This window comes from Sminthopsis crassicaudata, chromosome 5 (assembly GCF_048593235.1).
Source record: "Sminthopsis crassicaudata isolate SCR6 chromosome 5, ASM4859323v1, whole genome shotgun sequence".
NCBI lineage: Eukaryota > Metazoa > Chordata > Mammalia > Dasyuromorphia > Dasyuridae > Sminthopsis > Sminthopsis crassicaudata.
In genome coordinates, this window is record NC_133621.1 from 213,768,711 (window position 1) to 213,785,599 (window position 16,889).

Below are 16,889 nucleotides of genomic sequence, written 5' to 3' on the forward strand. Positions count from 1 at the left end.
GAACTCACAGTAGAGAGAAACCCTATAAATATAGGGAAATGGGGCAAATCCTTCAGTGAGGAGCTCAAACCTTATTTAGCATTAGATAATACATACTTTATAGTATAAGGAATATGAAAAAGACTTGTCTAGGACATAGAGAAATATGAGTGGTCTTGGCAAGTCACCAGACTTGTGACTTCTTAATTTTATCTTGTATAAAATTAGAGATGTAGACTAAGTTATCAATGAGATCTCTCTCTCTCTCTCTCTCTCTCTCTCTCTCTCTCTCTCTCTCTCTCTCTCTCTCTCTCTCTTTCTCTTATTTTCTTTTATTTTGCACCTGTTTCTACAAATTGTCCTGTTTCTTAAATTCCTCATACTTAGCATTTCTTTTTTTTCAATTTTAATAGTAGCTTTTTTATTTTCAAATACATACAAAAATAGTTTTCAACATTCAACCCTGCAAAATCTTGTGTTTAAAATTTTTCTTCCTCCTTCTCTCTCCTCCCTCCCCTGGACAGCAAATAATCCATCATAGATTAAATATGTGCATTTTTCTAAACATATATCCACTTTATCATGCTTCACAAGAAAAATAAGATTAAAAAAAGAGAGGAAAAAAGCAAGCAAGCAAAAAACAACAAAAAACTAAAAATACTACGTTGTGTTCCACATTCAGTCTCCACAGTTCTCTTTGTAAATGAAGATGGCTTTTTCTATCACAAGCCTATTGGAATTGGCCTGGATCACCTTACTATTGAAAAGAGCCACATCCACCACAGTTGAGATCTCTTTCTGCTCTGCAGCCAGTCTCCATAACAATGAATATTCACATTTTAGCCTGAAGAATTCTGTCCCACTGCTGGCTCAGTGACTTGATAACAGTGGAAAAATCCCTAAAGCTGCAGTTAGAAGCCTTAGTTTCACGTCTTAGCACCTCCTTTCAGCCAGTTTTCTCTCTTGAGATAGAGAAGGTAACACTTTTTATCTTTCTTACAGACTTGTAAGGGAAGCCCTTTAGACTCCTTAGAAGAATCCTGTAATATAGACCACTAGTACTTTTATTGAGTACTTTGGTCCCATGAGAATAAGCTAATAAGGGCCTCTTCTCTAATACAAGAAAGTGATGAATTGAGGGAAACCCTCTGTGACATTGCCAAAGATTTTCTATTACTGGATAAAAGGGAAAGTAAAATCCCAGTGTGAGGGGCAATGTGGTCTGGTGGAAAGAATCCTAGGTCTGACTGCCTACATGAATTGCCTAGCACTTCTCCAAAGTCACGCAGTGAATTTGTGAATTTAGAACTTGTTAAAACTGGAAGGGACTAGAGAGAATATCTGGTCCTATCTCTTTTAATACTGAGAGAAACATGGCTTAGGCAGTCAGAATTCACACTCAGTCCTTCCAGTTCCAAGTCTAGTATGCTCTGTACCACCCCTCACTGCCTACTCAAATTTTATTGAGTGACTTGAAGGAGGGAGGAGGAATTCATGCATCCCTATCCAAGACAGGCCAGAGGCTATAGGACTTTAGGTGGATTGGGGGACATGATTGTGGCCCCCAAGACAGCTGTGTGACAGCCTTGACCCTGCAGAGTGAGCCATATCATTTTTGGACGTGGCCAAGTGTTTTGTCTGACCGTGCATATTTGTTACAAGGGTTTTGTTTGATGGGGGAAAAAATAAAAGAAAATATATGCTAATTGAAAAAAATTTCAAAAATAATGACTTGGAGAGTCAGGATCCCTGGATTTAAATCCTGACTTTAATCTCTTGCCATTTTTCCCTTCTTGGGAGTGAGTTTTTTCCTCACCTGTAACCTCTTCTTTTTTATTTCCCTTGCTAAACAAACTCTATTGAGTGTTCATACAAATGCATGTTGGAACCCAGACCCAAAATAAAAACAAAATAACTTTTCCCCCTAATGTATCCTCGATGACTAACAATGCTGTGAAAGTAACAACATTTAGTAGGTATTTGTTGGCAGCAGTGGATGGAGTGCTGGACCTTGGGCTCAGGGATATCCAAGTTTGACATATCCAAGTCTTTAACAATTGCTAAATGTGAGATCCTAAGCAAGTCACTTAATCTTAGCATTAGTTCTTTATCTGTAAAATGGGAATAATAGTCACTAGGATCAACTGTGATTATACACAAACACATACACACACACACCTAGAATTAATGTATAACTGTTATTATTATTGATATTATGGATGAGTGGCTTTATCTCTAGGCCTCAGACACTATCACAAGTGGGGATAATACCTGTAGTATTTACCTCAGGTATGTTTTTGAGAATCCAGTGAGAAACCATCCATTTAAACACCTTGATGCCTTAAAATATCATATAAATGCAAGCTATTCTTAGTTTTATAAATGTTGTTGATGCTCAAAAAATAAATTTATGTGAACTTTTATATTTAAGTCACTTATTCAATATGGGAAGATATGCATGTGAATATATGCATACATGGATATTTATGCATATGTTTATATATTACATATAAATATACATATATGTGATGTGTAGAATATATATATGTGTGTGTGTGTGTGTGTGTGTATTTTGTGTGAAAATATTCTGATCTAAGAGCACAAATAGGTAGATTTTGTCAAGTGGTATTTAAAAATGGAACAGATTTTTACCTTTATGCATAGAGAAATTGATCTCATTGAACTTACTGTTTGTTGATTATGAAAAGCATATTTTTCATGTTTTTATTTTTTGAGGGGGGAATGGATGTAACAGGTGATATTCCAGCCATATATCAATAAATCCGTGGAAGATGAAACAGCAGAATGAACCCTTTTCACTGACCCCCTGATAAGAAATATCAGGCAAAGCATAAAAATGGAAAATATGTATTCAGATGGCATAAGTGATATTACAGACTGAAGAGAAATTTCTCTGTGTGATAATGATGAGATGTAGGAATAGGGGGAGAGATTCCCCTCTGCTTAGAGACACAGGTCCAATGTGAAAGACTTCATGTACCTGAAATCTGTGGGGAAAAAAAAAAAAAAAAAAAAAAAAAAATATATATATATATATATATATATATATATATATATATATATATATATATATATATATATATATTTTATTGTTCACTAAGAAGGAGGCTTTCTTAGTAGGCAAAATTCCTAATTAGGAATTTGGCAAAAGGTGGATTAAGAGTCCCCTGTTTTAGGGGTAAGTTTTGGCCTTGGGGCTAGGGAGCAGTTTGAGCTGCCTATCAGGCTGAGATCTCCAATTGAATAGCTACTAGTAATGGTCCTGGACTAATTTTCAACTCAATAGAAGGTGCAACTATTCCTGGCCAAGATTTCGAACTGAATGAAACCGCTTATCTTGATTCCCTGAGGGCAGGCCTTTCCCAGAGGAGAGTTTCTCAGAATTCATCCTCATTGCTTCCCCCCCAAAATCAAGGGGGATACAATTTATATCATTTCCTTCCTTAAGCAGTCCCCCCAAATTCATTTGGGGCAAAGGGGCAAAGGTCTCCTTTTCTGTAATTGCTTCAAACTGACAAGGGATGTAGAATTGTCCCTTAGTTCATTGGGGGTTCAGGCCAGGAGGGGAAGTATGAGATCTGAAGACAGAAGCAGTAGCATCTAAGGGGTATTTTGTGTCCCAATCAGTTGTCTCATGATCTCCAGGCTGAAGGAACAGTTGAAAATTTGTAGCTTGGAGCCTAGAGGAAACAAATCTCACAAGCAAATTAAAAATGCAAGGATGAGTAAAAAAAAAAAAAAATATTAGAAGTGAGTTAATATAGGGGCTAGTAGAGACCATAACCAGGAACCCCACCCAGAGGAAGACTGGGGGGGGGGGTGTAAGAAGTTTTCCATGAATGTCTTGCATCCAGCCAGCTTTCTCTAAGATTCTCTCAGTGCAAAGCTCAACCTGCCTGGAGTTGTTAATGTACATGCAGCAAGAGGTATTGACCAGGGCACAAACACCTCCACTGGAGGCAAGGAGATAATCCAAGGCCATTTGATTATCTAAAACCATGTTAGCAAGAGAGTCCAGAGACTCTTAGATCTCCCTGAAGGAGTATGCAGTTTTATTGGCCAGCTGGTTGATTGTGGCAGTCAGGTTGGAAAGGATGTTTTCATGTTCCCCACACCACCCAGGGGACTAGCGTTGTTGTGCCTTTCTTTAAGTACCAAAGAACATTTTCCCCAAATCCCGCCTTTCTCCTTGAAGGGGTAGGGGCAGTGTTTGAGGCAGTGGCATTATATACAGTGAAAGGAGTACTTAGATAACCTAGAGTGCAAGACCCACAGTGCTTAAAAGGTGTTAGGTACAGGCTGAGGAGAATTCCAGTCAGAGGCATTCCTCTTAACCTGTTCCTCAGAAACATTGAAGTGGAATGGAGAACTTACTTTACAGGGAAGAGAAAGGCTTCCTGGTTGATTGTCCCTAAGGATGAGTGTAGTTACATGACATTCTGTCAATCAGAATGTTAGTTTTCAGGAGGTTATGAAGAAGTTTCAAGGAAGATGCTGTAGAGGCATTGTGAGTAAGTTTGCCAGGATAATTCTGGAATGGATACCCTTCAGTTATTCTTCGGGTGGTCTATAGTCATAAGTCCATCTAGCCCACCTGTGCAGCTGGTTCAGGTTGCCAAGGTGAAATTGAGGAGGAGTCACTCACTTGCACCAACAGTTTGGTGGTACAGGTCAGCATCCCCACATCAGGGATATAAAGGTAACCATTATGGGCCACGGTGACAACTACTGTTCCTGTGGTGTGGATGTGGTAATATGTGAGTGCAAGATCTTCCCCAGTAAGGAAACAGGGGATAGTCAGGTCAGAGTAGTTCCCCTGGGGGTAGCTAGTCTAAATGGAGTAGTGTCCAGAATGGAGATGGTGACATTTGGGAGTGGGACTTTTGCAAAAAATGCATTAGGTCACATCTGTGGGCCACCTTGGGGATTGTGATGGCACACCCAGAAAACCTGGACACCCCCATTCTCTGCAGAGTTCCCTAGTCTGACTAGGAAGTTATCTCCCCACTGGCGAGGGCTCACAGAGTAAAACGAGGAAAGCTAGAGAGAGAGTATCAGGAGTAGAGTTCTCATGATGTGAAAGGAAGGAAGGAGATTATAGTGAGAGGAAGTGAGATAATTTCACCCTTCTTTCTCCAGAGGTTTTTCACGGTTCTTGTGGAAGAAAAATGTCAGGTTCTCTATGGACTCACATATTCTGAGGTATCTGAAAGAGACATAACAGAAGCAGCCTTTTTAATCCTAGAAATATGAGTCCAGCTGGAGAACCTTCCAGTTTTACTGACATTGGAGGAGTCAGAATGACCTTGTATGGACCTTTCCACTTTATACCTAGAGGATCAGCACCTTGAGACTTCCAGGATTTTAAGTACACCATGTCCCCTGGATTAACAGGGGAGGCAATTTGAGTATGAGCATCTGTAGGTTTAGGGAGATGCTCTTTTGCGTATTCAGAAAGAGCCTTCTGGACTGCACCCAGCTGTGTGGCAAACTGAGTGATGAGATGCTGCTCCGAATCCACAAGAATATCAGTAGTTAAGAAGGGCCTTCCATACAGAAGTTCAGAGGGGCTCAGCTTAATGTTCTCCCGAGGTGCAGTTCGGACTCTAATGGGACTCCCTAATGGGAGGTTCTTCACCCAGTGCTCTGCAGTCTCTAAGCACGCTTAGTGAGGACTCACTTGAGGGTATGGTTCATTTTCTCCACTTTCCCAGAAGCCTGAGGACACCAGGCAGAATGGAAGTGATAGGTGATATTAAGTGCTTTGGCTACAGTTTGGGTTACCTGAGAAGTAAAGGTCGGGCCACTGTCACTTTCTAAGGAAGTATGGTTGCTTTTAGCAAGCACTTTGATATCTCCTGAGTTTCCTCAGTCCTGCAGGGAAAAGCTTCTACCCAGTTAGTAAAGGTGTCAACAAAGACCAGAAGCAATTTGAAACCTCTACCAGGGGGAATATGCGTGAAGTCTATTTAAAAATCTTCTGCTGGGTATGTGCCCCTTCTCTGAACAGGCTTCAGGAGAGGGAGAGGTTTAACAGCTCCCTCAGAATTCACTCGGGCACAAATTGGGCAGGCCTGGCAAACCTGCCTGATTGTTTCTCCCAGCGTGTGACCAGTGAAAATGCGTTTCACCAGGGATTGGAGAGCATTTCCTCCCAGGTGCATGGCCTAATGGAGACCAAAGATCAGTTTCCACTGACTTGTCTCTGGGATTAAGAGTTGGTTTGAGGGTATTTAAAACCATCCACAAGGAAAAAAAACATGTACCTCATTTCTTCTGCAAGGGTTTTTTTCCTGTGAAGTATAGGGAGGGGTATAAGAATCAGGGAGCTGGGGGATTAAAGGTGCCATGGTCAGGGGTTTAGCAGCTGAATCTGCAAGCCCATTTCCCTCGGCCTGAAGTGAACCTCCCTTCTGATGTTCTTTACAAAATATGACTAAAACCTCCCTGGGTTCGTGGACAGCTTGCAATAGCTGTAGCATTTCTCCTGCATGTTTAATGGGATAATTTTTTGTTGTCAACAGACCTCTCTCTATATATATATAGCCCCATGAGCATGCAAAATATGAAAAGCATATTTGGAGTCGGTACAGATATTCACTCTCATTCCCTTCCCCAGTTCCAAAACTCTGGTTAGGGCAATGAGTTTAACCTTGTGGGCAGAAGTCCCAGGAGGCAATGGCTTAGCTTTTAGGGTGCCATTGAGGGTCACCAAAGAATAACCTGCCTTTCCTTTCCCATTTTAAAGAAAACTTGACCTATCTGTAAACTATTCACCATCTGGGTTGTCAAGAGGAATATCCCTCAAGTCAGGTCTGATGGAGTAGACAGATTCTAAAGCTTCTTCACAAATCATGGATAATTTCTCCCATTTGGGTGGAGTCAGAGAGGAGGGTGGCAAGATTTAGGTGTGGCACACTCAGTGAGGTCAAAGGTCTCTAGCAGGAGGGCCTGGTACCTAGTATGTCTCCCACTCACAAGTGCCCTTTGGCTTCTAAAGTGCTCTGAACTCTGTGCAGGTTAAAACCTCTAATGGCTGTCCCAAGGTTAGTTCTGAGGCCTCTTCAATTAAAAGGGCCATGGCAGCCACTGCTCTGAGGCAGGAGGGCATCCCGGGCAAGTGGAGTCCAGTTTCTTTGAGAAATAAGCAACAGGTCTGGGGTCAGATCCCAGAGTCTGAGTTAGGACCCCAAAGCCTGACCTGGCCTTCCATCCACATACAGAGTGAAAGACTTCTCTAAGGTAGGGCCAGGGCAGGGTGAAGGTCAGTTTGGTCTTCAGGGTTTTAAAAGCCTTGGCCTGATCAGGTCCCCATTCAAGAGGAAGATTATCAGGGCCTTGAATTGAATCATAGAGAGGTTTAGCAATAATCCCAAAATTAGGAATCCAGATTCTGTAGAAACAGCCAGGCCCAGGAAAGTATGCAGGAGCTGCTTCTGTGAGCAGGGTCTGGAAGACCTAAAATGGTCTGTTTTATCTCCTCAGAGAGCAAGAAATAGGGATGAGATTGTGGCCCAAATATTTGATAGACTGGCAGGCAATGTGGGCTTTAGAGAAGAAGACCCTGTAGCCCCTTTTGTGGGGCAAGCAATGTGGTTTCTCAGAAACTGTCTGCTAAAGTAAGAGAAGCCTTAGGCCTCAGTTTTGCTTTTTATTCATGTGACCTTGAAGAAATGAAACGCTTTATGTAGTTACCTCATCTCTAGTCAGTTCATTATCACCACACCCACCATAAAAGGGAAAAGTAATTGTAAGAGCCAATATAGACTAAAAGATTTTCAAAGGGGATTTTTGGGAAGGTTTGGCTAGTGCTTGCTTATTTAACTGAAATCTTCTGTGAATGCGGCCTCCTCCTTCTGGACTTCTCAGAGGTAAGGCCTGCCTGCTTCTCAGGAGATTCTAATAAAACCTTTCAACCTTCACTTTGAAACATCTCTAAGTAGTCATTTTGAGTTAGGGTCTCTGTATCGCACACAGTTTTGGGGGCTCATCCAGGATCACATGGCTCAGCAGGAAACAACCACTACCCCTATTTTGGGGCAGGAGCCATGGGACACTTTGTTCCTACAGTCTCCAGAGTGGAGTGATGTTTCTCCTCTCTGCCAAACAAAGTGCCCGAAGAGAGAGATTCAGTGAAGGAGAAAGTGAAAGAGATGGATCAGAAGTTCCTGAGCAGATGTTGGATTGATTGAACTCACAGTCAGGAGAGCTTATAGTTGAGTAGCCTGAAGGTAAGCACTTGGGAGTCTGGGGGTCAATTGTCTGGGTCAGGGGAGACCTGAGAGGAAGAACCCGTCATGTAAATTGTGTATTGAAATAAACTGCATACTACCCCAGGGGAAAGGACTCTCTGAGAATGTTATAGGATGACTGCAAACAGAAGGGCAAACTCTGTCGGAATAATTCGGAATACAGAGGTTTCTATGGACAGTCCATACTAAATTATGGGAAAAGTGCAGTCCAAACCCCAAAATCAGGAACAAAATAAATAAGTAAATGAATGAATGAATAAGGTATAATTTCCATGTAATTTTTGTCTGTTTCTGTGAAGAATGTCTTTGTCATGTTCATTCTGTGAGCTAGAAAGAGAAAGAGAAAAGTCTGATTTTCATAGGCTCCAGCTCTGGCCAAAGTTGGAGCTTTAGAAAAAGTCTATTGTGAAGAATGGTTGGGGAATTTGGCAATTGGTCATTTCAAAATTCCAAAGCAACTCAATTAAATTGGGGAGAATTGTGCAGAGTGAAGAGAGAGTGAAGATAGTTTTTCTTTCCCTTCCTCATTCCTTGATTGCAGCAGGCCACGTGAGACCAGAGGGAGAGAAGGAAATTATGTTTAATCACTTTAGTGAAATTTGTTATTTGAGATATGATAGCAAAAGCAGTTTTATATTATTGGGAATTTAAAGCTGTATTTGATTAGATTTGAAGTTAAAATATAGGTCGTTGAAACAAAGTACTTGTAGCTTACCTTAAGGGAAATTGTGTTTGTATCTCCCTAGTTAGATGGTATGTTGCTTTCTAGAAGTATTGAGTGCTTTGTACATTATGAGTTATGCCTTAACTTTTGTCAGCTCTGACATATATATACATATATATATATATATATATATATATATATATATATATATATATATATATATATATATGTGTGTGTGTGTGTGTGTGTGTGTGTGTGTGTGTTTTATGAAATTTCATTCAAGGTTATTTAATTGCAAATCTTAAAATTAAAAAAAATTACAGACAAAGGAGAAGATAGATTGATTTGCAAAAGCAATTAATAGTTTAAATGGAGCATCTAGTTTGAAGGGTTATTGGTATGTCAGAGAAGGATTGAGTATGTAGACATAGAAGGAGATAGAGATGGGACAGGGAAAGAGATGGTGTGAGAAGGGGAGGAAGGAAGACAGAGAAAGGAGACAGACAGTATAAAGAAAGAGCATATCGCAAAGAAGAAAAGAGGGCATGAAAAAGAAAAAAGAAAGAAAGAAAGAAAGTAGCAGGTCTTTTAATGAACTTGCCATTTGTCTAGATAGGAAAAAATACACTGGTTGGCTAAATCCTGAGAAGAATTTTGCACCCTAAAAGTTAATCATAAAGAGAAGTTGAGTGGGGGAGGGAAGAATGGGAAAGGATCTTTTGGCTTCAGGGTGAAATTTTAACTCACCTCCCTTTCCTCTCCTATCCCCCTTCCCCTGCATACCCACCCCTCCTCTCTGCTTCTTTGGAAATGGAGATAAGCTCACTGGTTCACTGATGTAGGAAGCATTTTTGTTATTTAAAGAGACAGTTTACTTTTACATGGTGTTAATTGATTGAATGTTTATCTAATGTTGAACTTAGAACCATCTACTTAAATATGAAAAATAAGCTGTGAACTTTCTAGGATGAATCTCTTACTGTGACACTTGAAAGCTAGATTCATCTGAAGCTTTGGTTAATGATAATTCCTGTAGGAGATAAAATCTCTTGGGACTTCAGATGATATTTGTTTGGAATTTTAAATTCAGGTATGACTGTCTGGATAGATCATCTAGTCAGTAATCAACCATCTGAAAGGAATATGCCATAAGGATATTTATGCGGCCCACTGGGTTACAGCAAACGGGCTGAGGGGCGGAGACAGAGAGTGAGCTTTTGTTTTTACTGTAGTCCGGCCCTCCCACAGTCTGAGGGACAGTGAACTGGCCCCTGTTTAAAAAGTTTGAGGACCACTGAAAGAGACTTTGTGAAACATGTTCTGATTATTTGAGAATAAGAAATGTGAAAGAATGTTGAAAAATGTTAATGAGAAATGACAATAGGAGACAGAAGGGAGGGATTGTGTGGGTCAAGCAATGTGGTTTCTCAGAAACTGTCTGCTAAAGTAAGAGAAGCCTTAGGCCTCAGTTTTGCTTTTTTATTCATGTGACCTTGAAGAAATGAAACTTTTTATGTAGTTACCTCATTTCTACTCAGCTCATTATCACCACACCTTCCATATAGAGGAAAAGTAACTGAAAGAGCCAATCTAGACTATAATTTTGAGGGGATTTTTGGGAGGAGTTGGGTAGTGCTTGCTTATTTAACTGAGCCCTCCTTCTGTGCATCCGGCCTCCTCCTTCTGGACTGCCCACTTCTCACAAGATTCTAATAAAAGGCTTTTTACCTTCACTTTGAGAGGTCTCCAAGAGTCATTTTGAGTTAAGATCTCTGTTCCCCACATACCCTCGAGGCTAGAAAATTTAGGGTTTTCATGGCTGCATTTAGGGACTTCTCTCTGGTGGGACTGCAGATTAATTTGTCATCCACATCAATAAGATTGCTTCCAAGCAGCTCCAATTCCCTTAAATCTTTAGCCAGTGCCCGTCTCAATATGTGGGGGCTATCTCAGAAGCCCTGAGACAAAACTGTCCAAGTTAGTTGGTGAGGAGCTTCTTCTGGCTTCACCCATTCAAAAGCAAAGAGAAACTGTGAGTCTTTATGCAAAGGCATACAAAAGAAAGCACCTTTAAAATCTAGGGTGGAGACCCACTTTGTGTCCTCCGGAATCTGACTAAAGATTGCATAAGGGTTAGGTATGATGGGATGGGTCAGAATGATGGCTTCATTAGTTGTTCTGATATCCTGTACATTCTAAACTCCCCCTTAGATTATCTAACAGAAAAAAATGGAGTATTGCAGGGAACTAAAAGCTTATGCTTAAGAAATTTCTCAATCAGAGGTTGCAACCTTCCCTAACCTTAGACTTTATTGAGTATTGATGGTTATGGGGAAATACACTGGGGTTCTGCAGCTTAATTAAGGCTGGGGTGGTGTAAGTGGACCTCCCAGGAACCCCCTGATGCCAGACAGAGGAATCTATTTCCTCCCAGATTTCATAGGGAATATGGGAGGGTCTGGAAAGGGGTATACTATTTTCCCTGTTGTTAAAAACTCCAAAAGCTGCTTCTAACAACTGGGTCATGGGAGTTTGGGGCCCAAGACTAACTTCTGCAGTTTTCTCCGTTTGTTTGGGGCTAATTGGCTAATCAAATGCCTGCTGAGGACAATGGTCCCCTCTGGAGAAGTGGGGTCCAGACTAGTGCAGCCTGAAAGAGGGCAGGGTTTTCCTCAGCGGCTTGAGTGATCTCCCTAAGTTTGTCATAATTAACCTGTTTCAATTAAGAAGCCCTCTTCATGCCTTTAGTGAGTCAGGTTAAGAGGTGGTTTCTTCTCTCTCTGTCTCTACTCCCCTCCTGGTAGTTCCACATGGGGTCTGAGACTGGTATGGCAACAGCCCCTGGGGGGGATATCTGCCAGAGAGGAGGGCAGCCATGACATCCCCAACTCTGGGCCAGATCCCAGATTCTCTTTTTCTCCTCTATGGTACAACAGGAGGAGATAATGATATTAACATCTCTCCAGGATAGATCAAATCAGAGGGAAATGGCTTTAAACCCCTCAATATACTTGGGGGGTCTTTGGAGTACAGGACCCTGTTTCTCCTTAATTTGGGAAAGGATAAACTTTGAAAAGGCAGCTGTACTCTGAGTGTCCCTCTCTGACAGTCTGCTAGTTCCTTCACGGGGCAGAGGCTAGAAGGGGTGGCTGGATCAGGATCCCGAGCAGATATGGAGAAATGGGAGTCCTATTCCCTGTAGGAGAAAGACTGAAGCGTGAGGGCTGGGCAGCCTCAGCCTCTGGTGGGAGGGATCAGGTTGAGGGAAAAGGGATCCACTTCTGTGTGAGAAGGACTAAGGAGTGGGGGCTGGGCGGCCTTAGAATCTGGTTCAGGAGGCGAGGCAGACCCAAGGTCCTGTTTTTGATAAGGGGGTGGTTTTGGAAGGGTTTTGCAGGTCTTCTGATAAGGACTGCAAGGGGAGCAGAAGAAAGATCTTGTGCCCCCCTGGAAGGAAAAGGAGGGGTCATCTAGAAAGTCATTATCTACCTTCAGTTCCCCTGCAGTATATTTTACCAGCAGCATTCTGCAGTGCTGTCATAATTTAGGATCTTGAGATAAGACCATAAGGGCTTGGACATAAGGAACTTCAATCCACTTGCCTTGTCTTTGGCAAAACAAATCAAGCTGCTGGATAGTGCTGTAATTAATTAATCCATTAATAGTCCATTTTTCCTGGTTCTCTAAGATATATTGAGGCCAAGAAGTATTGCAAAAATAAATAAGTTTCTTTATTTTGAGATTTTTCAAACTAAATTTTCTCTGTTTTTTAAGAGACAGCTAAAGGAGAATCATTAGGAATAGAGGAAGTGAGCTGTCTCATTTTGCCACAAGCCTCAGATTTTTCAATTCTATACCTCTTCATTCTCTTTAAGCATCCTTAGAGAAAGATATGACAAAAACTTTCCCTGATTAAGGGGACTTTTTGTCAAGTCACAGAAATTCCAGACTGAGCATCCCTGAACAGAGTTTGGTCTGTCCTAGTTCTAGGATAGAAAGAGGGGCTTACCTTGGCCAGGCTTTTGGGGATCCCTGGATGGGCTACCAAATGATGAGGTGTGGGAATAGGGGGAGAGATTCCCTGTGCTCAAAAATGCAGGTTTAATGCAAAAGACTTCATAAACCCAAAATCTGTGGCAAAAAAGGATGTTTTATTGTTCACTAAGTAGGAGGCTGTTTGGAGGACACTCAGTTGTCTATCAGGCTGAGATCTCCTATTGAATAGCTACTAGTAGTGATCCTGAACTAATTTTCAACTCAATAGAGGGTGCAACTATTCCTGGCCAAGATTTCCAATTGAATGAAACACTTATCATGATTCCCTGAGGACAGCCTTTCCCAGATGAGAGTTTCTCAGTATTCACTCCCATTGCTTCCCCCTCCAAAATCAAGGGGGACACAATTTGCATCACTAAGATCTTCCCAAAACTCCTTTTACCAAAAAAAATGCTGATTGAATAAAGTCCTAACACACTTAAGACCCTCTTGGAAGAGATCGGCAATCATTCAAAGCAGTTTTGCCTATACACTCATGGGGTCAGGGAGGAAGAAAGTAAATGGATGAGCAGTTTTGGTTTGGTTTGTTTGGGGAGAAGTTATTTTGTTTTGGTTTTGGTTCTGGGTTCCAACATACAATCATATGAACACTCTAAAGAATTTACTTAGCAAGGGAAACAAAAACGTACAGGTGACTGATGAGCTTAAGCCATCTGTGAAAAGAAGTAGAACAGGATGGATTGTTGTCTGGAAACTGTCAACCTTTTTTACTGACCTCTATCTTCCCATTAAAACAAAGACTTTTTATTTCCCTATTAACATTTTACAAGAATTCCTATGGAGCAACAAGTTGTGAAGCTTCTGAGAAAGTAAAGTAATTATCACAGAGATTAGCTCAGGGTATAGGTAAACAGGCTAGAATTTATTTAGTTTTCTAATTTTTTTTTTATTATAATGGTACAACCACATCATAAATAATGAATGTATCTCTTTAGTTTATCTTTCTTAACTTATTTTATAATTCTTTCCAATTATATTTTAATGGTAAAGTTATTATGATTAGGAATGTAGCACTCTATTGGAATCACCGAGGAGCTTGGGGCACAGGATGTAGATACTTATGGACTGAGCAAGAGATTTTTCAACATCCTGCTTCTTGATTCCCCATAGAGTTTTTGCTGAGGAGTTGAAGTGGAATGGATGGAGAGTGAGAAAAACGAAAAGAAGAGGAGTAAGGAGTCACTCTACCAGGGAGAGCAAATAGAAACTCAACAGGGATCACAGAATTTCAAGCCAGGAAAAATGAAGACAATGTAAACATAAACCATGCTCATATCAGAATTTTCACTGCTGAATCCACTCAGAATGGAAACAGAGATCATGATCTTTATTTTCTTCTCTTCTCTTTCTCTTTCTCTCTCTCCTTTTCTTTCTCTGTCTCTGTCTCTGTTTTTCTCCCCCCCTCACTTTTTTTTCTCTTTGTCTCTCTCTGTCTGTCTCTCCATCTCTCTCCCTTTCCTTTTTCCCTTTCTCTCTTTGTCTCTCCATCTCTCCCCCTCTCCTTTTCTCTCTCTGTCTCTCTGTCTCTCTCTGTCTCTGTCTCTCTCTCTCTCTCTCTCTGTCTCTGTCTCTGTCTCTGTCTCTCTCTCCCTTTCTCTCTCTCTCTGTCTTTCTCTCTGCTTTTCCCTTTCTCTGTCTTTCTCTCTTTGTCTCTCTTTCTTTGTCTCTTTGTCTCTCTCTGTCATTAACATTAACATAAACATTAAATATAACATAAACATTAAACATAACATAAACATTAAGCCCAGGAGGGAGATCTAAAGATCCTGAAGTTTATTTCTATAAAACACAAGTATTGATGCCAGATGAAGATTTTTAGCATAAGGTTTAAGATCAAATAGGACTACATAATTAGTCTTTTGCAAACCTTTAAGCACTATATCAATTTTATATATTTACAGTGTGACTATAAATTTTGCTATAGACATTTACTAGGTATGTGACTCTGAGAAAGTTACTTAACTGCTCTCAGTCTCATTTTCTTCAAAAGTAAAATGGAGATAATGATAGTACCTTTTAAAAACAGAGATATCATTAATATCAAATGAAATAACATATTTAAATGTTCATAAACTTTAAAAACACATTATTATTGTTATTATTGGTGTTATTATCAACAACAACATACATAATTATCAATTCACTACTTTGTGGAATACTATAGAAATCAAAGTGTCATTCATGCTCTTAACTTTTTTTTATACCTATAAATATCTTAAATAATTTCTAAAATTCATAATAAAAATTATCCAATAAATATTGTGTAATGTGTTGTTATGTAGTGGTTTGTATGCTCATGATTTTAAATAATTTCAATTTCATATGCAAAGCAATATGGACCTGAAATTACAACTACCTTAGATCATAGTTGAGGCTGTTTCCTAAAATAATTAAGTAAATAAATGAACAAGCTAACAAACAAATAAGTAAATAAGAATAAAAAACAACAAAAAAAATTTTAAAAAAGATTTCTGGCTATAGTCTGAATGCCAGATAGTATAATTCATTAACACTTGTTATAAGTTCCAGGAAAAATTAAGCATTCATTGTTTTCTGTTAGGTATATAGAATGGTTAATTTTTGAAGAACAACATTTCCCTAATCAATGCCAATGGATTTCTCATCAACTGATGATATTTGCAAAGCTTCCAAATGGACATTAGGAGCTGAATATGTTTCCTAATGATTTAACACATAAAGAAGAGAAACTTGCTTGGTAAAAAGTCTGATTGAGCTCTCAACTTGGGGTTGTCAGCATAGGATACCCTAATTAGTATTCTGCTACTCTTGTTGTTTAAAAATAGTTTATGCTCAAACATTCATTTTTGAAAGAAGACTATGACAATTTAATTAAAGTTTAAACTCTAGTAGCTGTTGAGGATCATACATAATCCAATTACTTTTTATTCAATTAATTTAATAGAAAACCACTTTGCCATAATTACTGTTAATCCCCTGATTTTTCTTCTCAGCTGTTTATCAATGGCCTGTGAGATATCTTTGAGAAAATCATATTGGGATATAATTATACACAGTCTCTGATGGAATTAATGCACTAAATAATGCTTAATTATGAATAGTTCTCCATTACTACATTGGTTGGAAAAAGAGATAGTGGGCACATGGTTAAAGGCCTTCAAATTTATCTCAGCATTAAAGATTTTAGATTCCTTGATGTTACAATACTTCTCCAGAGATTGACAGGAAAGGAATTAATGTTATCAACTAAGAGGAGGGATTAGAGGATACCAATAAGATCCACAGCCTTATATAGAATTCTCTGAATAATATTACCATTGACAAATTAGGGTAACATTTTAGGATTTGAAATAAGACTTTAATTTTAAAATTATGTAGCTAAATGTGGGTACTATGCAAAATGTTGTTATTGAAATTTATCAGTGAACTAAAATTGGAATAATATACATGATTGAATATCGCATAATTTCTATTTATTAGATAATTATTTTTTAAAAATCTGAACCCTTAAGGGGTCTTAGAAATTATTTGGTCCAACTACTTCATCTTGTAGATGATGAAACAAGTCTAGAAAGATAAAGTAACATGTCCATATCCTTTGAGAATTCAGGATTGCCTTTCTGAGATGAGAGTTTTGACTTCTTCTGTAAAATGGAGATTATAAAAGTAGTTACTTCCCAAAGTTGTTGTGAGGATAACCAAATAAAATAACATGTAAAGTGCCTGGTTATTCTTAAAGCACTATGAAATCCTAGTTTTGTCATTATTGAAATACATATTAAAGCAAATTGAAGGAAAGAATGAAGGGAAAACAGCAGATTTACCCTACAGAAAAATTGAAAATTTCAAGTTGAACCAGGATTCATACTACATGTATAACATGCTACATGACAATTCTACATATTATTAGTTTTCTAAGTTTAATTTTACTAGTATTA